The sequence below is a fragment of the Mustela erminea genome, chromosome 4 (genome assembly GCF_009829155.1).
Source record: "Mustela erminea isolate mMusErm1 chromosome 4, mMusErm1.Pri, whole genome shotgun sequence".
NCBI classification, from domain to species: domain Eukaryota; kingdom Metazoa; phylum Chordata; class Mammalia; order Carnivora; family Mustelidae; genus Mustela; species Mustela erminea.
The window spans coordinates 122,579,731-122,602,573 of record NC_045617.1 but is presented as its reverse complement, the minus strand read 5'-3'; the positions used below and the strand labels follow the sequence as shown (position 1 = coordinate 122,602,573).

Genomic DNA, 22,843 nt, shown 5'->3' with positions numbered 1-22,843 from the left:
ATGTAACCAGGCTCACAGAAAACCCACATGTAAAGAGAACAATATGGCAGAAGGTGAGGGGCCAGAGAAAAAAAGAAGGAGACTAGAGGAGCTGCTGGCTGAGAAAATGGCTGTTGATGGTGCATCTGGAGACTGGGAAGGTCGCTGGAACCATGTAAAGAAGTTCCTCGAGCCATCACACACCCTGATTTCAAACCAAGCACTGAATCTCTCCAGTTTTTGTTAGATACATATAAAGTTCTAGTCATTGCAGCTAGTAGCTTAGGATGTGAGCTCCTGAAAAATATGGCATTGTCTGGTTTTAGACAGATTCATGTTATAGACATGGATACTATAGATGTTTCCAATCTGTTTTGTTTCTTAAATTCCACATATGATTGAGATCATATGATAGTTGTCTTTCTTAGATTGAATTATTTCACTTAGCATAATACTCTCTAGTTACATCCATGATATATATCTATATATACCACATATTCTTTATCCACTCTTCTGCTGATAGGCATCTGAGCTCTTTCCAGTGTTTGGCTATTGTGGACATTGCTGCTATAAACATTGGGGTACACATGCCTCTTCAGATCACTGTATTTGTATCTTTAGAGTAAATACCTAGTAGTGCAATTGCTGGATTGTAGGGCAGCTCTATTTTCAACTTTTTCAGGTACCTCCATACTGTTATCCAGAGTGACTGCACTTACTTGCATTCCTACCAACAATGTAGGATGGTTCCACTTTTTCTGCATCCTTGCCAACATCGCTCATTTCCAGACTTCATTTTAGTCATTCTGACTGGTGTGGTATCTCCTTGTGGTTTTGATTTGTATTTCCCTGATGCCAAGTGAAGTTGAGCTTCTTTTTTTAAAATTTAATTTAATTTTTTCAGTGTTCCAAGATTCATTTTATAGGAATCACCACCCAGTGTTCCATGCAATATGTACCTACCACCAGGCTTTTCCAACCCCCCCACTTCTCCCCTCCAAAACCCTCAGTTTGTTTCTCAGCATCCACCAGCTCTCATGGTTCATCTTCCCCTCTGATTTCCCCCAACTCCTTTCTCCTCTCCTTCTCTCAATGTCCTCCGTGTTATTCCTAATGCTCCACAAGTGAAACCATATAATTGACTCTCTCTGCTTCACCTATTTCACTCAGCATAATCTCCTCCAGACCTAGCCATGGTGATACAAAAATTGGGATTCATGTTTTCTGATGGAGGCATAGTACTCCATTGGATATATATGGACCATATCTTCTTTATCCATTCGTCTGTTGAAGGGCATCTTAGCTATTTCCAGTTTGATGACTGTGGCCATTACAGCTATGAAGATTGGTGTATGGATGGCCCTTCTTTTCACTACATCTGTATCTTTAGGATAAATACCCAGTAGTGCAATTGCAGGGTCATAGGGTAGCTCTATTGTTAATTTCTTAAGGAATCTCCACTCTGTTTTCCAAAGTGGCTGCACCAACTTGCATTCCCACCAAGACTGTAAGAGGGTTCCCCTTTCTCCACATCCTCTCCAACACTTCCTGTTTCCTGTCTTGTTGATTTTGGTCATTCTAACTCATGTAAGGTGATATCTCACTGTGGTTTCTATTTGAATCTCTCTGATGGATAATGATGAACATTTTTTCATGTATCTGTTAGCAATTTGTATGTCTTCTCTGAAGAAGTATCTGTTCATGTCTTCTGCCCATTTTTTGACATGATTATCTGTTTTTTGAGTGTTGAGTTTGAGGAGTTCTTTATAGATCTTGGATATCAGCCCTTTGTCTGTAGTGTCATTTGCAAATATATTCTCCCATTCTGTAGGTTGCCTCTTAGTTTTATTGACTATTTTGTTTTGTTTTGTTTTGTTTTGCCTTTGGAGATGTGTCTTGAAGGAACTACTCAAAACTATCTCAAAAACTAATCATGTACTGTATGGTGACTAACATAACATAACAAAAATTATTTTAAAGATCATTAAAAAAAAAAGAAAGAAAATAATCTCCTCTTAGGAGAAGAGCCCCAGCTCTTACCTCAAAATTCCCCTTAAGAATTCCTGCTACCACCTTATTGGCTTCAAGTATTGACCACCATTAATAACCAAAAGCACAGAAAGAAAAAGAAAAAAAACCCTGAAAATTTGCCAATGTTTTATTAAAGACTAGAATAAGAAGGAAGTAAACACTATCACATGAGGTACCTGGATGGGTCAGATTGTTGAGTGTCCAACTGCTGATTTTATCTCAAGTCGTGACCTCATGGGTTATGAGATAGAGCACCTCCTTGGGCTCTGCACTCAGCAGGGAGTCTGTTTGGAGATTCTCTCCCTCTGCCCCTCCCCCTGATCTCTCTCTCTCAAATAAATAAATCTTTTTTGAAAACACAGAATATCACATAAAACTAAATAACAGCTCATCAGGATGCTGAGGCATGTGCCATCCCCATGTACTTCTGGATAGACGATGGAACGTCTGTGCCCACGTTTACTTCCTTCAGCTCTCTCTCATACCTGGTTTTTCTTTTTCCTTCAAACTTCTGAGATGCAATCATTTCACCATGAGAGAATTGCCTCACTATTGTGTCTAGGATGGATACAAATCAATGATTTTTAATTAAAATACAATTTGAAGCGTTATTGTAATATGCTATATAGTGGTATTTGCAACTATTGCTATGCTGTGATCATGGAAAAGGCATTATTAAGTCAGCTCAAAAAGGAAGTTGTAATATCAGAAACAAAATAATAACAAGTCATTCCGTGTTTGTCAAGGAATTACCATTGAATCAATCACATACATCACCAACTGGACTTAAGTAAGGGAAATATTGGTACAAAGTATGGCCTGCCCCCTTTCCTTTCTCTATTGCCTGAATGACAATCTCAGGCCAGCCTTTTTTTCCCTTAATGTTTATTAATGCAATTCCAGCACTTGGCCTTCAAACTAAGTCATTTGAATTCCCACTAAGAAAATTTTTCAAATGATAATGAGAAGAAAATATTCTCTCTTCCTCCACAGTTGCAGAAAAGCAGATTTAGTTTTGTGACACAAAATTCAACTTACAAATGTAATTTCTGACAAATACATCTCCTAAAACACCTAGCCTTCAAAGATCATTGCTATGCCCTATAAAAGTAACCTCTATCATCCAAAAAATCTATAACTGTACTTCATTGTCTAAGAATTCTTTTCTGGATATTAATATTTAAACAGACTCTTCCCTGTTTGCCCAGGAATTTTCCAGTTTTAGCACTGAAAGTCCCACATCCCAGGAAAACTCTCAGTTCCAGGCAAACCCAGATGGTTGGCCAATGTAATCAACATCTCTGTGTTCTAGAAGGTACATATGCAAGCCAATGTTTTTTGGAGAGTCAGAAGAATATTATTGGCATGTAATTTTTCCTCAAGCAGGAAGATTTTAAACCTGTAGTTGCAATATTTCTTGATTAAATGAAGAGGCTAAGAACATACGTTTCATTCAATGTAAGCAACTGTAAACAATAAACTCCTGTGATATTTCTAAAAAAGTCAACGTGCTCTGACTCCCCAAATGGGCATTTGTTTTTGTGCTCAAATACTCATAACAAGTGCTCATAACAAAGGAAACATGTTAATAAGTCTACAATGTAATAAAATAGATTTATGATTAATTTTAAACTGCTAATTAGTAATAATTTGGGGGATTACTTAGAATTTAGAGGAACTCTGAGTAGAGTGGATTAATGGGCTCAATAAATTTCAAAATGAAAAAAAAGTTGTGATCTTTAAAATAGGGGTGCCTGGGTGGCTCATTTAGTTAAGTATCTGACTCTATTTTAGCTCAGGTCATCATCTCAGGGTCATAAAGTCAAGCTCCACACTCAGCTCTGAGCCCAGCAGGGAGTGTCCCTGAGATTTTCTCTCCCTCTCCCGCTGCTCCTCTCCACTTCATGTTCTCTGTCTCTCTCTAAAATAAATAAATAAATCTTTAAAAAATAAAATAAAATATTAAAAATGCCTCACTTTGAATGAACCTATAGTGCCACATTAGAATCAGGAACATCAGTATGAACTCAAATTTAACTTCATGTAAATACAAATAGATACAAAAACAAGTATAGACATGAGTGTCTACATGGGTTTTTATGTGACATGCATTACCTATCTTGGTATTCAGGGAGGGCCTAGAAAGAATGATACCCCAGTAGCAGTCAGCACATTCAGTTCCTGGTCTTGGACCCACAAAGAAACATAAAAGAGCTTTCAGTAACCAGAGCTGGAACAATTTGAGCAACAAAATAAATAACATAGTATGGGATCATAGCATAGAATATAATATAAATATGAGATTAAACTACATTTTTAGTAAAGGAATAAAAGAAATGGCTGAAAAGGAGAGTGGATATAGGCAGCGAATATCCCCGCCACCACCCCACCTCCCTGGCAAAAAAAAAGTCCAGTAAAAGGAAAGCAGTCGGAAGATTCTGGCAGTTGATTAATGAAGATGGAAACAAACATAGATCACATCACTCATAAAAGGAATACAAAAAAAAAAAAAAAAAAAGAGTGACAATTTCCTCCATCAAATCTTGAAGATGCTCAGTCCTGAAGATATCAGATGCAGAATAGGGTAGAGTTGAAAGACAGACCTGACACAAGCCTTGGGTTTAAAGTTTGTATGTAAAGGGGTGGCCGGGTGGCTCAGTGGGTTAAGCCATTGCCTTCGGCTCAGGTCATGATCTCAGGGTCCTGGGATCGAGCCCTGCATCGGGCTCTCTGCTCAGCTGGGAGTGCTTCCTCCTCTCTCTCTGCCTGCCTCTCTGCCTGTTTGTCATCTCTCTCTGTCAAATAAATACAATCTTTAAAAAAAAAAGATTCTAAAGTTTGTATGTAAAATACTTGTGTCCTCCATTGCCTTCCACACCCTAGATGTAAAATCCTAGAAACCTACATCCCCATTCTCCATAGGGTCTCTTTTCTAGGAAAACCGAGGGGTTTCAGAGAAGAGATGATCTCTGAGATCATAGATAAAATTCTCAGAGATAGTTGAGAAGTTTAGAATCTGTAAAACAAGAATTAGACCCTTATTTTCTCTGCTAGTAGGAGTTTCAGCAGTGAAAAAGAAGAAATGGAAGATGAAAATTATCAGAGAAATAATAATAGAGAATTTTCCAGAAGCTGAGACAAAAGTTTACTTATTTTTGTTTGTTTGTTTGTCAGAGAGAGAGAGCACGCTCATAAGCATGGGGAGGGGCAAAGGGAGAGGGAGAAGCAGTCTTGCTGTTAAGCAAGGAGCCCCAAATGGGGCTCCATCTCAGGACCCTGCAATAACGACCTGACCTGAAGGCAGATGCTTAACCAACTGAGCTACCAAGGCATCCCAGAACACAAATTTTTATACTGAAAATCGCCACTGAATGTCCAACATACAGAAAGAAAGACAAAACAAAACAAAAAGATGTGAGGCACGAGAGACTATGGACTCTGAAAAACAATCTATGGAGTCTGAAAAACAATCTGTGGGTTTTGAAGGGGTGGGGGGTGGGAGGTCGGGGTACCAGGTGGTGGGTATTATAGAGGGCATGGATTGCATGGAGCACTGGGTGTGGTGCAAAAATAATGAATACTTTTATGCTGAAAATAAATAAAAAATAAATTTAAAAAATTGACTGGTCTTAAAAAAAATTAAATAAATAAATAAATAGACTGATCTCTCAAAAAAAAAAAAAAAAAAGATGTGAGGAACATTATTAGAAATTCTGTAACACCAAATTTGAATAACACAAATGAGAACATGCCAGTTATCTAACCAAAGAATAAAAATAACATCAAGTTTCTCTTGGTAACCCTGTACGCTAGAGGACAGTAGACCAAACCTTCAAAAATATGAGAGAAAATGATGGTCAGCAATTAATTCTCCACTCTGCAAGATTACCTGGCAAGTATGAGGTAAAATAAAGATATTTTGTAAATGCATGAATTCAAATAAATTCTCCTCAGATCCATCTTTTCTAAGAATTCTGCTTGACAATATGCTCCAACAAAATAATAAGCTAACCATGAAAAAGAAAGTTAAGGTAACCTGACTTGGTAGTATCAACCTAAAAAAAAATGGTGAAGGAGCATTCCCAAATGGCAGCTAAATAACAGGGTGGGGAAGAGTCAGGTCAGCAGTCAAGAGCAAAAGAATACAGGACCTCAAGTCAATTCCAAGGCCCTCAAGGAATAAAGGGGAGGAACTAGACAGCTAGAACACAAAATATGGTAGAACATTTAGAGGAACTAACATTATGTGGATGGAATTTGGGCAAAAAAAAATATAGCACCTAGCAAAATTTTAGAGTATACAATAATGAGTGTATTCATAGATGTACTGGGTTCTGATCAGTTAACTTAGCAATATATCTATAGTGGGAAGAGTGGAGGAGACGAGGTGAGTGTTCCAAAATCAATAAATCCCCACCCGTCAAAACAGGACATCAATAAGGATTCTCTCAACTTGATTAATAAGAATACAATAGTATAAGCATATCATTGTAAGTAAGGACATAACCACTGAAAATAAAGAAATAAAAACATTAAAAATGATTACTCCTTTAAAGTTCCTATTATGGTTCTTGGTGTTATAGTAAATGAAATTGATTCTCTAATTTCCCTTTCTATATTTTCATTGCTAGTATGTAATAAAGCAACTGACTTCTGTACTTTGATTTTGTATCCTGCCACATTACAGAATTGCTCTGTGAGTTCTAGCAGTTTGGGGGTGGAGTCTTTTGGGTTTTCCACATAAATGATCATGTCATCTGCAAAGAGAGAGAGAGTTTGACTCCTTCTTTGTCAATCTGAATACATTTTATTTCTTTTTATTGTTTGATTGCTGTTGCTAGGACTTCTAGTACTATGTTGAACAACATAAGATACTTGGGAATAAACCTAACCAAAGAGATAAAGGATATGCACTAGAGGAACTACAGAACATTCATGAAAGAAATTGAAGAAGACACAAAAAGATGTAAAAGCATTCCGTGCTCATGGATCAGAAAAATAAACATTGTTAAAATGTCTATACTGCCTAGAGCAATCTATACTTTCATGCCATCCCGATCAAAATTCCACTGGCAGGGAGGGAGTCAAGATGGCGGAGAAGTAGCAGGCTGAGACTACTTCAGGTAGCAGGAGATCAGCTAGATAGCTTATCTAAAGATTAAAAACACCTACAAATCCAACAGCAGATCAAAGATAAGAAGAACAGCAATTCTAGAAACACAAAATCAACCACTTTCTAAAAGGTAGGACTGGAGGAGAAGTGAATCCAAGGCAACGGGAAGATAGACCCCGGGGGGGAGGGGCTGGCTCCCAGCAAGTGGCAGAACAATGGATCACTAAATCAGGACTTATAAAAGTCTGTTCCGCTGAGGGACATCGCTCCAGAGGCTAAACTGGGGTGAAGCCCACGGGGGGTCAGTGTCCCGTCAGGTCCTGCAGGGTCACAGAAGGATCGGGGCTATCTGAGTGTCACAGAGCTTACAGGTATTAGAACGAGGAACCTGGCTACAGAGACAGAGCCGAGGAGTGAGCTCCCAGCTTGGGGTTACCTTGAACCTGTCGCAGGCTTGGTGAGCTTGGAGCACAGCCGGAGGCCACGGAGATGGGAGTAATTGGGTGCTGTTCTCTGAGGGTGCACTGAGGAGTGGGGCCCTGGGCTGTCTCTGGGCGGGAGACCGGGAGGCCGCCATTTTCCTTTCCGTCCTCCGGAACTCTACGGAAAGTGCTCAGGGAACAAAAACTCCTGAAAGCAAACCCGAGCTGAGTACTCAGCCCAGCCCCTGGTAAGGGCGGTGCAATTCTGCCTGGGGCAAAGACACTTGAGAATCACTACAACAGGCCCCTCCCCCAGAAGAGCAACAAGAAATCCAGCCAGGACCAAGTTCACCTACCAAGAAGTGCAGTTTCAATACCAAGGAGAGCAGCAGAATTCCAGAGGAGGAGAAAGCAAAGCAGGGAACTCATGGCTTTCTCCCCATGATTCTTTAGTCTTGTAGTTAATTTAATTTTTTTTCTTTTTAAATTTTTTTCTCTTCTTCTGCTATATTTTTTGACTTTACCCTTTTCTTTTTAACGTCTTTTAACTAGTTTATCTAATATATATATATATTTCTTTTTTATACTTTTTCATTATTTGTTTTCTTTTTTTTAATTGTTTCTTTTCTTTCTTTCTTTTTTTTTTTCTTTCTGAAACTCTTTTTATCCCCTTTCTCCCCCCTCACAATTTGGGATCTCTTCTGATTTGGTTAAAGCATATTTTCCTGGGGTTGTTGCCACCCTCTTAGTATTTTACTTGCTCCTTCATATACTCTTATCTGGACAAAATGACAAGGCGGAAAATTTCACCACAAAAAAAAAAGGACAACAGGCAGTACCGAAGGCTAGGGACCTAATCAATACAGACATTGGTAATGTGTCAGATCTAGAGTTCAGAATGATGATTCTCAAGATTCTAGCCAGGCTCGAAAAAGGCATGGAAGATATTAGAGAAACCCTCTTGGGAGATATAAAAGCCCTTTCTGGAGAAATAAAAGAACTAAAATCTAACCAAGTTGAAATAAAAAAAGCTATTAATGAGGTGCAATCAAAAATGGAGGATCTCACTGCTAGGATAAATGAGGCAGAAGAAAGAATTAGCGATATAGAAGACCAAATGACAGAGAATAAAGAAGCTGAGCAAAAGAGGGACAAACAGCTACTGGACAACAAGGGAAGAATTCGAGAGATAAGTGACACCATAAGACGAAACAACATTAGAATAATTGGGATTCCAGAAGAAGAAGAAAGAGAGAGGGGAGCAGAAGGTATACTGGAGAGAATTATTGGAGAGAATTTCCCCAATATGGTAAAGGAACAAGCATCAAAATCCAGGAGGTGCAGAGAACCCCCCTCAAAATCAATAAGAATAGGTCCACACCCCGTCACCTAATAGTAAAATTTACAAGTCTTAGTGACAAAGAGAAAATCCTGAAAGCAGCCAGGGAAAAGAAGTCTCTAACATTCCATGGTAAAAATATTAGATTGGCAGCAGACTTATCCACAGAGACCTGGCAGGCCAGAAAGAGCTGGCATGATATATTCAGAGCACTAAACGAGAAAAACATGCAGCCAAGAATACTATATCCAGCTAGGCCGTCATTGAAAATAGAAGGAGAGATTAAAAGCTTCCAGGACAAACAAAAACTGAGAGAATTTGCAAACACCAAACCAGCTCTACAGGAAATATTGAAAGGGGTTCTCTAAGCAAAGAGAAAGCCTAAAAGTAGTAAATCAGAAAGGACCAGAGACAATATACAGTAACAGTCACCTTACAGGCAATACAATGGCACTAAATTCATATCTCTCAATAGTTACCCTGAATGTGAATGGACTAAATGCCCCAATCAAAAGACACAGGGTATCAGAATGGATAAAAAAACAAAACCCATCTACATGTTGCCTACAAGAAACTCATTTTAGAACCAAAGACACCTCCAGATTTAAAGTGAGGGGGTGGAAAAGAATTTACCATGCTAATGGACATCAGAAGAAAGCAGGAGTGGCAATCCTTATATCAGATCAATTAGATTTTAAGCCAAAGACTGTAATAAGAGATGAGGAAGGACACTATATCATACTCAAAGGGTCTGTCCAACAAGAAGATCTAACAATTTTAAATATCTATGCCCCCAACGTGGGAGCAGCCAGCTATATAAACCAATTAATAACAAAATCAAAGAAACACATCAACAATAATACAATAATAGTAGGGAACTTTAACACTCCCCTCACTGAAATGGACAGATCATCCACGCAAAAGATCAACAAGGAAATAAAGGCCTTAAACGACACACTGGACCAAATGGAAATCACAGATATATTCAGAACATTTCATCCCAAGCAATAGAATACACATTCTTCTCTAGTGCACATGGAACATTCTCCAGAATAGATCACATCCTCGGTCCTAAATCAGGTCTCAACCAGTATCAGAAGATTGGGATCATTCCCTGCATATTTTCAGACCACAATGCTCTGAAGCTAGAACTCAACCACTAGAAGAAATTTGGAAAGAACCCAAATACATGGAGACTAAATAGCATCCTTCTAAAGAATGAATGGGTCAACCAGGAAATTAAAGAAGAATTGAAAAAATTCATGGAAACAAATAATAATGAAAACACAATGGTTCAAAATCTGTGGGACACAACAAAGGTAGTCCTGAGAGGAAAATATATAGGGGTACAAGCCTTTCTCAAGAAACAAGAAAGGTCTCAAGTACACAACCTAACCCTACACCTAAAGGAGCTGGAGAAAGAACAAGAAAGGAACCCTAAACCCAGCAGGAGAAGAGAAATCATAAAGATGAGAGCAGAAATCAATGAAATGGAAACCAAAAAAACAATAGAATAAATCAATGAAACTAGGAGCTGGTTCTTTGAAAGAATTAATAAGATTGATAAACCCCTGGCCAGACTTACCAAAAAGGAAAGAGAAAGGACCCAAATAAATAAAATCATGAATGAAAGAGGAGAGATCACAACTAACACCAAAGAAATACAAACAATTATAAGAACATACTATGAGCAACTATATGCCAACAAATTTGACAATCTGGAAGAAAAGGATGCATTCCTAGAGACATATAAACTACCACAACTGAACCAGGAAGAAATAGAAAGCCTGAACAGACCCATAACCAGTAAGGAGATTGAAACAGTCATTAAAAATCTCCAAACAAAAGCCCAGGGCCAGACAGCTTCCCAGGGGAATTCTACCAAACATTTCAAGAAGAACTAATTCCTATTCTCCTGAAACTGCTCCAAAAAAATAGAAATGGAAGGAAAACTTCCAAACTCATTTTATGAGGCCAGCATCACCTTGATCCCAAAACCAGACAAGGATCCCATCATAAAAGAGAACTAGAGACCAATATCCTTGATGAACACAGATGCGAAAATTCTCACCAAAATACTAGCCAATAGGATTCAACAGTACATTAAAAGGATCATTCACCACGACCAAGTGGGATTTATTCCAGGGCTGCAAGGTTGGTTCAACATCCACAAATCAATCAATGTGACACAACACATTAATTAAAGAAAGAACAAGAACCATATGATACTCTCAATAGATGCCAAAAAAGCATTTCACAACGTACAGCATCCTTTCCTGATCAAAACTCTTCAAAGTGTAGGGATAGAGGGCACATACCTCAATATTATCAAAGCCATCTATGAAAAACCCAACGCAAATATCATTCTCAATGGAGAAAAACTGAAAGCTTTTCCGCTAAGGTCAGGAACACGGCAGGGATGTCCATTATCACCACTACTATTCAACATAATACTAGAAATCCTAACCTCAGCAATCAGACAACAAAAGGAAATTAAAGGCATCCAAATTGACAAAGAAGAAGTCAAACTATCACTCTTCACAGATGATATGATACTGTATGTGGAAAACCCAAAAGACTCCACTCCAAAACTGCTAGAACTTGTACAGGAATTCAGTAAAGTGTCATATATAAAACCAATGCACAGAAATAAGTTGCATTTCTCCACACCAACAACAAGACAGAAGAAAGAGAAATTAAGGAGTCAATCCCATTTACAATTGCACCCAAAACCATAAGATACCTAGGAATAAAACTAGCCAAAGAGGCAAAGAATCTATACTGAGAAAACTATAATGTACTGATGAAAGAAATTGAGGAAGACACAAAGAAATGGAAAAATGTTCCATGCTCCTGGATTGGAAGAATAAATATTGTGAAAATGTCTATGCTACCTAAAGCAATCTACACATTTAATGCAATTCCTATCAAAGTACCATCCATCTTTTTCAAAGAAATGGAACGAATAATCCTAAAATTTATATGGAACCAGAAAAGACCTCGAATAACCAAAGGAATATTGAAAAAGAAAGCCAACGTTGGTGGCATCACAATTCCGGACTTCAAGCCCTATTACAAAGCTATCATCATCAAGACAGCATGGTACTGGCACAAAAACAGACACATAGATCAATGAAACAGAATAGAGAGCCCAGAAATAGACCCTCAACTCTATGGTCAACTAATCTTTGACAAAGCAGGAAAGAATGTCCAATGGAAAAAAGACAGCCTCTTTAATAAATGGTGTTGGGAAAATTGGACAGCCACATGCAGAAAAATGAAATTGGACCATTTCCTTACACCACACATGAAAATAGACTCAAAATGGATGAAGGACCTCAATGTGAGAAAGGAATCCATCAAAATCCTTGAGGAGAACACAGGCAGCAACCCCTCCAACCTCAGCCGCAGCAACATCTTTCTAGGAACATCGCCAAAGGCAACAGAAACAAGGGCAAAAATGAACTATTGGGATTTTATCAAGATCAAAAGCTTTTGCACAACAAAGGAAACAGTTAACAAAACCAAAAGACAACTGACAGAATGGGAAGAGATATTTGCAAATGACATATTAGATAAAGGGCTAGTGTCTAAAATCTATAAAGAACTTAGCAAACTCAACACCCAAAGAACAAATAATCCAATCAAGAAATGGGCAGAGGACATGAACAGACATTTCTGCAAAGAAGATATCCAGATGGCCAACAGACACATGAATAAGTGCTCCATATCTCTCTGCATCAGGGAAATACAAATCAAAACCACAATGAGATATCACCTCACACCAGTCAGAATGGCTAAAATCATCAAGTCAGGAAATGACAGATGCTGGCGAGGATGCGGAGAAAGGGGAACCCTCCTACACTGTTGGTGGGAATGCAAACTGGTGCAACCCCTCTGGAAAACAACATGGAGGTTCCTCAAAATGTTGAAAATAGAACTACCCTATGACCCAGCAATTGCACTAATGGGTATTTACCCTAAAGATACAAACGTAGTGATCCAAAGGGGCACATGCACCCGAATGTTTATAGCAGCAATGTCCACAATAGCCAAACTATAGAAAGAACCTAGATGTCCGTCAACAGATGAATGGATAAAGAAGATGTGGTATATATACACAATGGAATACTATGCAGCCATCAAAAGAAATGAAATCTTGCCATTTGCCACGACGTGGATGGAACTAGAGGGTATCATGCTTAGTGAAAGAAGTCAAGTGGAGAAAGACAATTATTATGTCATCTCCCTGATATGAGGAAGTGGAGATGCAACATGGGGGGTTAAGGGGGTAGAAGAAGAATAAATGAAACAAGATGGGATTGGGAGGGAGACAAACCATAAGTGACTTTCAATCTCACAAAACAAACTGAGGGTTGTTGGGGGGAGGGGGCATGGGCGAAGGGGGTTGAGGTTATGGATATTGGGGAGGGTATGTGCTATGGTGAGGGCTGTGAAGTGTGTAAACCTGGCGAGTCACAGACCTGTACCCCTGGGGATAAAATATATTATATGTTTATAAAAAATTAAAAATAAAAAAAATTCCACCAGCATTCTTCAAAGAGGTGGAACACACAATCCTAAAATTTGTATGGATCCAGAAGAGAACCAAAATTGACAAGAAAACTTTAAAAAAGAAAAAGAACTGGGGGCATCATCTTGCCTGATATCAAGCTTTACTACAAAGCTGTGGTCCACAAAGACAGCATGGTACTGGCACAAAAACAGACACATAGACCAGTGGAACAGAGTACAGAGCCCACATATGGACCTGCAACTCTATGGTCAACTAATCTTCAACAAAGCAGGAAAAAATATCCAGTGGAAAAAAAGTCTCTTCAATAAATGGTGCTGGGAAAATTGGACAGCTATGTATAGAAGAATGAAACACAACCATTCTCTTATCTCTTACACCATTCTCTTACACAAAGATAAACTCGAAATGGATAAAAGACCTCAACATGAGGCAGGAATCTACCAAAATCCCAAAGGAGAACATAGGCAGTAAGCTCTTCAACATTGGCCACAGCAACTACTTTCAAGACATGTCTCCAAAGGAAAAGGAAAAAAGAGTGAAAATGAACTTTGAGGACTTCACCAAGATCAAAGGCTTCTGCACAGCAAGGAAAACAGTCAACAAAACAAAGAGGCAACCCAGAGAGTGGGAGAGGATACTCTCAAGTGACACTGCAGACAAAGGGCTGATATCCAAGATCTATAAAGAACTCTTCAAACTCAACACCCAAAAAACAGATAATCACATCAAAAAATGGGCAGAAGACATGTACAGACACTTCTCCAAGGAAGACATACAAATGGCTAACAGACACGTGAAAAATGTTCATTATCACTATCCATCAGGGAGATTCAAAACAAAACCACAGTGAGATACCACCTTACACCAGTTAGAATGACCAAAATCAACAAGACAGGATACAAGTGTTGGAGAGGATGTGGAGAAAGGGGAACCCTCTTACAGTCTTGGTGGGAATGCAAGTTGGTGCATTTGAAAAACAGCCTGAAGATTCCTTAGGAAATTAACAATAGAGCTACCCTATGACCCTACTGGGTATTTACCCCAAAGATACAGATGTAGTGAAAAGAAGGGCCATCCATACACCAATCTTCATAACAGCAATGGCCACAGTTGCCAAACTGTGGAAAGAGCCAAGATGCCCTTCAACAAATGAAGAATAAAGAAGATATGGTCTACATATACTGTAGAGTATTATGGCTCTATCAGAAAGGATGAATATCCAACTTTTGTATCAATATGGATAGGACTAGAGGAGATTTTGTTGAGTGAAATAAGTCAATCAGAGAAAATCAGTTATCATATGGTTTCACTTACTTGTGCAGCATAAGGAATAACAGAGGACATGGGAGATGGAGAGAAGTGAGTTGGGGGAAATTGGAGCGGGAGAGGAACCATGAGGAACTGTGGCCTATGAGAAACAAACAGGGTTTGGGAAGGGAGGGATGTGGAGTGTTGGCTTAGCCTGGCGATGGTATTGAGAAGGGCATGTATTGCATGGAGCACTGGGTGTGATGCATAAACAATGAATCTTGGAACCCTGAAAAAATAAAATAAAGTTTAAATTTAAATTTAAAAAAGGACTTATGATCAATGTTTGACTCACATTCCTTCTTGTTTACCTACAATAACTTGACTAATGTATGACTTTCTTCTTCTCCTTTGGTGGCTGTTATCTTGTATCTAATAAATACAGGACAGTGAAGTTGTTCAGGGCGAGAGTCCTTTCAGCTGTCATCCCCTGCTCCCACTCTCTCACAACTGACTTGTTTGTGCCTCATTCTCCCGTGCACCATTAGGAAGCGGCACATAAGTTTACACATCATTAATTAGTGTGTTTCCATTCCCATTTGAAGAACTCCATTTAGGATTTTTTTTATAAGGCAGGTCTAGTGGAAATCAACTCCCTCAGATTTTGTTGGGAGAATCTTTACCTCTCTTTCATTTCTTAAAGACAGCTTTGCTGGGTAAATATTCTTGGTTAGCAGGTTTTTCTCTGAACATTTCAAATATATCAACCCCCCTCTGGTGCCTCCATGTGTTAACCTCCACGGGTTAATCTCTTCAATCTTGCTGAGCCTCATTAGAATAATCATTTTGAATTCCTTTTTAGGAAACACAGATCTCCATTTCCTTGTGGTCAGTGCCAGAAAATGATTGTGTTCCTTTGGGAGTGTCATACCTGCTTGGTGATCAGTGTTTCCTGGCTTCGTGTTGATGTCTATGCATTGCACGGTTAGTCACCTCTCCCAGGCTTTTCAGACTGCCCTCTGAAAGGAATGTGAGGAAAGACTTTCATGTGAAGGTGGTGCAAGAACCCTGTCTAGGGGGCTGCAGTATTTCCAGTTCTGGGAAAGGAGCAATGGTTTTGTCTCTGTGCACCTCCATCAGCTGAGGTCAAGATCTGCAAAGACCCTGAGGGCTCCTTTGTTGCCAAGTTTTCACCTGTCTATGATGGCAGTGGAGGCTGGGGCTGCTGGGAATCCTCAGTAGCAAAGGCTGCTAGGGTCCTCTTCTTGCTTGTGGGGAGAATTTGTAGTCAAGGGGATTCCTTTTAGTATCAGGTCTGGTGTGCTGGGCCTCACATTGGCAGTGGAGCTGGGGTCCCAGTCTTAGAGGTGCACAGACATAACTGAGCACTTAGGGCCTGGACACGGGAGAAATTTCTGTGGCAACGGCACCAATGCCTGAGGTCTGGGCCTGTGCACATCACTCATAGATCCAGATTCTCTGTGGCTTACAGTAGTGACTCCAGCTGTGGCAGGGGCCCAGAGATGACAGGGGACAGCAGTGGCTGGGACCCAGGGACATGGCACAGAAGCAACATGCCTCAGTGACAGCTGAGCAAAGCCCCAACTTAGGTGCCTTAGGTGGGGCACAGGGCATTAGCAATCTGGCCCTGTTGATGATGGGTTGAAGCTGTGACTCAGTGAGCAGGACACAGAACAGCAGCAACATGGCCCCAGGATGATGGGCCAAAGCCCCAGTTGAGTACACATGAGATGTGCATGGAGCATCAGGACTTCCTGTACGATGTTGGGTCAAAGCCCCCATCAGGACTCAGGGAGAGGGGTGTAGAACAGCAGTTGCATGGCCCTAGTATCATTTGCTCAAACCTCCAAATGTGGAACAAGGGGTGGAGCCCAATGCAGCTGCATCTCCAGCCCTTGTAGATGGTGAGGTTCTGTGGGATCCTAATCTTGAAGAGGGGAGCACAGCAGGGACTTGGACCGCTGGAGGTCTCACCACAGTGAGAGCTCCAGCGCTGGGAAGGAGATGAAGCGGCAGGACTCCGGGGGCTCCTGCTCCCCCAGCTCCAGCAAGGGGTTCAGCATTAGTGGAGACTTGTGGGGGTCCTCGGTTGCACAGATGCAGATTGCACAGGTGAGCAGGATGGCTGGAGTCCTCCTGTTCTCTTTTCCCTGCAGGTGAAATCCCTCTGAGGGCATCTTCCTTACTCTGAGCTGCTCCAGACGGATGACACAGGTAAAATGCTTCCTGTGCTTTTCTGTACAGCCATCCTTATTTTTTGTGTTCCAGATGGTTCTGCTGTTTCTCGGGATAGTCCAGAGCTTTCCCAGAGCCACTGTCATCAACTTGTGTTGTTTAGCACGTGTCGTACCCTCTTATGTTATCTATCATTTATCTATCTATCTATCTATCATCTATCTATCTATCTGTCGTCATCTATCCTTACCTTTTGATTATTTGCATTTGTTGTTTATCAGGAGAGACCAGATAGGGAGATCCTAATCACCTGACTTCAGCTGGAACATCTGCAAGACTGTTGTCTTAATGTCTTTCCTCTAGCAGGTTTGCCTTCTCTTCTTTCTCAGACGGTTCCACCACTGATTTTTATTTTTCCTTTCAATAGTCATACCTTACTGATTCTTTGTAGGCTTGTGAATTTTTCTGAAAACTGACTTTTTCAATCTTGGTAATAGTTGGTAATAATACTTGGTAATAATTGTTAATACTCGAAGTTAGTTCCTCCCCTTCCCTGCAGTCTGCAGAGCTTTGTTGGTTGCTACTTTTTGTTCTTGATTTTTGGTCATTCTGTTATGTACAGAGTCTCTGTCCCAGGAAACCACCTAAGGTGCCAACTTAAGAACCCCTCAGGTCATTTATGAGCCTGCACCTTTCCCTGGGCAAGGGTAGCTTTCTAAATGTCCCTGTATCTATGGTTGCTTTTCCATGTTCTACTGCTTAAATGCTTGCCTCGGAAAATGGAAAAAAGGGGGAAATGAAGGGGAGTGAAGCCCCCAGGTGTTTTAAATACTCTTGAAGTGCTTCAACCATATGAGTAAGGGCTTGTCCTATTGGCAGTGGGCTTGCAAGCACTTGCAAGCACTTCGCTGCACCCCCTTGACCAAAAGTCGCAAGCAGCCATCAGAATACTCATTCCTGATGTTTAGAAGACAGCGTCATAATAGCTCACCTTAGCTTCCACAAGCTGTGTTCAAATTGCTGTAGGGACTTCTGCTGACTCTCCACAACAGACTGGGGGCGAGCAGATAACAGCCTCATGTCTGGGGCCAGGCTGAAAATGACTGAAATGAATGGCACTTTACCCTCCAAGCCTTCCCCCTGCAAGCTGCAGCCTTCAGTAGACTCCAGGTTTCCACGACAGTCACATCAGACAGATCCCCAGTGCACCTGCTGTCCAGGAGGAGATGGATCACAGATGTTTCCTGCTTCTCCATCTGCCCTGACAGCTCTTCTCAGCCAGTCAGCGCAGCTTAGAGCTTCCAGTGGATTCAGCACACTGTCTCATTACAGGTTTTTTATTACAGCTTTCCTGAGATCTTATTCACATATCATTCACTGATTTAAGGGTACAGTTCAGTTGTTTTCAGTACATTCACAGAGTTGTGCAACCATCACTAAAACAAATTCAGAACATTTTCATCAGCCTAAAAGAAACCTTGTGTTACTCCCCCCTTTCTTCCATAGCCTCTCCCCAGCCCTGGGCAACCACTCAACTACCTTCTGTCTCTGTAGATTTGCCTTTTATGGACATTGGATAAAACTGGAATCATTAAAAAAAAAAAAACTGGCACCATTGAACGCACTGTCCTTTTTGATGGGCTGTTACACATAGTATGTTGTCAGGCGCATTCATGTGGTCATTAGGGTGTTAATTTGCATTTCCCTCAATGAAGGAGAGAAAGCGCATTTCCATATGCATGTTTATCTTTTAGATTTCTTCTTTGTCACTTTCCCATTTATCCCCTTTCCCAGTGTTCACTGTGCTCTGTCCAATGGGAGACCATCCTCCATGGACCACTTACCGACTGGGCTCTCCAAATGTTCCCGTGCCTTCTGGCTTCCACTCCAGTCTGGCAAATGGGAAGCTTTAGGGCATGTACTCTGTAAGTAGTCTGTCTGATGCTCACTGACGGGAGAAGTGTGCACATATCCTATGGACTGGTGGTTGGTTGCTAACATGTGTGGCAAAGAATTTCTCCTCATTTGTGCCTTGCCTTTTCACTTTCTTAATGATGTCTTTTGTGATCCGCAGACATCAGTTTTAAGCTAATAACATACACAAATTTTTTCTCTATTGAAAATATCTTCCATGTTCTGCATAACAAGTTCTTTCTTAAATCAGAATCATAAAGCTTTTTTGTAAACTTTTCTGAAATTTTATGGATTTTAATTGGTTTGTTTTTGCATGTGTATGGTGTGAAGAAAAGGTTCAAATCTAGGGTCTTCCTTCATGAATCGCTAGTAGTCAATTCACTTTTTTTTGATAACTCCAGCCTTTCTCCTCTGTCCTAGAGTCCTACTTGTGTCAACAATCCAGGATCCACATATAGTTGGCATTATTTCTAAACTCCTCATTTTGTACACTGGTCTTCTTTTCATCTCTGTGACAATTTTCTTCTGATTACCCTAGCTTTATATTTTGTGTTGCATTAGATAAAGTAGGACCGTAAAAACACCAGAGTGTCTTTGAAACTTTTTAAGTTTGAGAAGCACATTTCCAAATTCTGCAAAAATGTTTCACCTCAGCTGGGAACATGCATGTCAGGTGACTAAATGTGTTTGTTGCTCTGTGTGAGTCCCCAAATGACAGTGAAAGTCCCATGTGTATTGATTGTGGGGTTAAAAGAATTTTTAGTAACTAGGAGAATTGGCAAAAAAAAAAATCTGGAAATGAGGAGGATTGACTAAAAATGTAAGTTTTGGCCAAACTGGTGATGTGTCTGATGGATGCAAGGGACTGAGCATGAGTGAGGTGGGGGCTGCTCTTCCGTTCCATGGCTCTCACGGTCAGATAGTAAACATAAATCCCAATAAACAGAACAAACCTAAAACTTAAAAACCATGAAGGGTTTTTAATTCTTGAAAATCACAATCTACATTGGCCCTGTTAGGGTTCTTGAATTTATTTCTTCTTGTTTCACTACCTGAGGAGAAGCATTCTGTCAGCTTCTCGATTGTGTAAACTAACGATCAAGTAAAACTACTTCCCAGAATTAGGGTAGATCTTAGGTTGGTTTCATAAGCAGGAATATTGGTCATGGACCTTCCAGATCCTACATCCAATATTTAGCTCTTTTTCATGGAGTACCTCATTCCTGTCTCCTAACATGCTTGGGAAATTTTGCTACTGTTCTATGTATCTTCTCAGAGGCCAATCTGCTCAAGGTAATCAGAACCAAAGGAAAGGAGGAAAGAGTAAGTTATATGGAAAGCAGGAAAGGAAACATACATCAAAGAATAAGAGAGGCTTAGAGGGACTGATGGAGAGGAGTGTACTTACTAAACCCTCCCACTCTAGTGCATATTCTCTCTCCCCTGCACACATGGACCCACATCCCCCTTCTCTCCACACACAGGCAGAGACCTCCGTGATGTCTGTGCAGCATTGCATTGTGATGGCCCAGCTCCTGGTGGAGAACTCCCCAGCCCTTATCCACCGAGGGATGCACCAGGAGGAGTGATGAGCCAGAGATGAGGGATGTTTTTTATCCTTGGGAGGAAATCAGACTGTTGAGAGAAGGGACTGTCAACATTTTTCTAATTTCCTTTCTCATAAGGACTTTCTTGGTATCAGCCATTTAAAGATCTTCCACAGGAATTCTTGCGGCTACCAACCTATTTTGCCGAGGCATGGACAGTGAGCTGGTGAACATTGTCACTAACTTACCACATGCCAGAGGCTTCCCACACCTACATGCATGGGGTCAGCTCCACACGCACGGAGCATCCAAGTGCCCCTCCCACCTCCTGATTTTCTATGTCTTCTCACCTTACAGCTTCATCCCTCCTTTTGGGTGTCTTCCTGCCATGGGCTCTTCTCAGGACTAACCTCTGCCTCCTTCCAGGTGGCCCCAGCAGGTCAACTTGGCCCCAAGGGCATGGCCTTCACGTTTGTGTCAGATGAAAATGATGCCAAGATCCTCACTGATGTGCAGGGTTGCTTTGAGGTCAGTAGCAGTGAGCTGACAATGAGATGCACATCTCCTACAGCAAGTCTGGATCTCAGGAAACTGGCTCCTCCAACTCTTCAGTCTCCTTGTTCCCTAGTGTATGTGTCCTGAACCATATAGTGCATGAAGTGGGTGCCCAATGCATGACGGCTTCATGACACCTTTATGCCCCTGACCTTGTTTCCATGTTGGGATATTTGCTTATTTCTGTGTGGGGTCCCTCTCCTCTTTCATCCAATTATTTCTCTTTATACACCCCAAGTCTACCCTATGACCCCACACCCCACACAAGCGCTCGCATGTATAGGCATCTGAATTCTGCCCAACCCCTCGGGGCTCCTCCATGACTTAGGGTAACTGTCGTGTTTTCTCAGCAGGTACATGGCCACGGGAAAGGGCTCACCCATCCCTTCTGGAATGTGACACTCTGTTCAGGAGACAACAGCAGGCATGAGGGTGGGGGGACACTACTCCCATCTGCACCCCCATGCTATCCCATGACTTCCCCCTTCTGCATCACCACCCCTCCTGAACCCCATTCCCTTATTTGTCAGAATTTTTCAAACAACATTAAAGTGAAATGTACACACATCTGTGGTATCTGTAAGTATCAGAGTTTGGGGTGAGGGTCTTTTAGGGCAGGATTCATGGTGGATGTCTGTAAGGGCTTGGGTCCCACGTACCATGCTGCAGAGCCCAGGTGACAGGCCAGTCAGGTGCTTTCCTTTTCTTGTAGTCCCTGTGACTGCTTTGAGATGTTGGACCTGCCGGCACCACAGATGAGTCAGGAAGAGTTCTCTCCTTTTCATTGTTGGAAGACTTTGAGAAGGACTGCTGTTGATTCTTCCTCCAATGTTTGGTAGACTTCACCAGTGAAGCCACCTGATCCAGTACATCTCTGTGATTTGATTACTGATTCCATCTTCTTATTAGTTATGGGTCTTGTCAGGTTGGCTGTTTTTCATGATTAGTCTTCATAGGTTGTCTGTTCCAATAAATTTGTCCATTTCATCTAGAGTTTCCAATGTTTTCACATATTCTTGTTATTTCAGTATGGCATTTTCCTGTTCATCAACTGCTGGTTTTTTATTGTTAAACTCTTTTACTTCACAAAATATAGAGTACTTAGAAGTTGTGAAATTAGGAGAAGTTGGGGCACCTGGGTAGTTCAGTGGGCTAAATCCTCTGCCTTCGGCTCAGGTCATGATCTCAGGGTCCTGGGATGGAGCCCCACATCGGGCTCTCTGCTCGGCATGGAGCCTGCTTCCTCCTCTCTCTGCCTGCTTCTCTGCCTACTTGTGATCTCTGTCTGTCAAATAAATAAATAAATAATCTTTAAAAAAAAAGAAATTAAGAGAAGTTTTTCAAAGAATGTAGGATAACTCAAACATACATAACCCATAAATAAAAATTGATATGTTTTATAGTTTATTCTTTCTAATTAATTTCTTGAAAATTTTTTTATTTGAACATAGTGAATACACAAGGTTACATTAGCTTCAAATATAAAACACACTGATCACTTCCATGATCACGTTATGCTCACCACAGTGTAGCTGCCGTCTGTCACCACACATGATGTGACAGTGATTCCCTGTGCTGTGCCTTTCATTCCTACACCCCCTCATTCCAGAACTAGAGCCTGTGTCTCCCGCTCCCCTTCTCCCATTGTGCCCATTCCCCACCCCCTTGCCTCTGGCAACCATCAGTGGGTTCCCTATATTTACAGGTCTGATTCTGCTTTTTGCGTGTTTCTTTATCCACTTGTTTTGTTGTTTAGATTCCATGTATGAATGAAAATGTATGGTATTGTCTTTCTCAGTCTGGCTTCCTTCATTTAGCGGACATACCACCCTGTAATTCCATTCATTGTCAAAGTAACAAGATCTCTTCCTCATTTATGGCTGCATAATATTCTATGGTTCATGTGTGGGTATGTGGGTTTGTGGGTGTGCATGTGTGTGTGTGTACCACATCCTCCTTGTC

The 22,843-nt window shown here is 40.9% G+C and overlaps 1 long non-coding RNA gene and 1 pseudogene across 1 annotated transcript; one reads left to right on the top strand and one right to left on the bottom strand.

Moving 5' to 3' along the window:
- The window catches only part of LOC116587519, a 592,489-nt pseudogene that overhangs the window by 277,109 nt on the left and 292,537 nt on the right, over positions 1-22,843 (bottom strand).
- Positions 41-21,326, top strand: LOC116587563. The gene is made up of 3 exons (XR_004284523.1): positions 41-119; positions 9,499-9,501; positions 21,313-21,326. It is a non-coding gene; the product is annotated as an uncharacterized LOC116587563 (long non-coding RNA).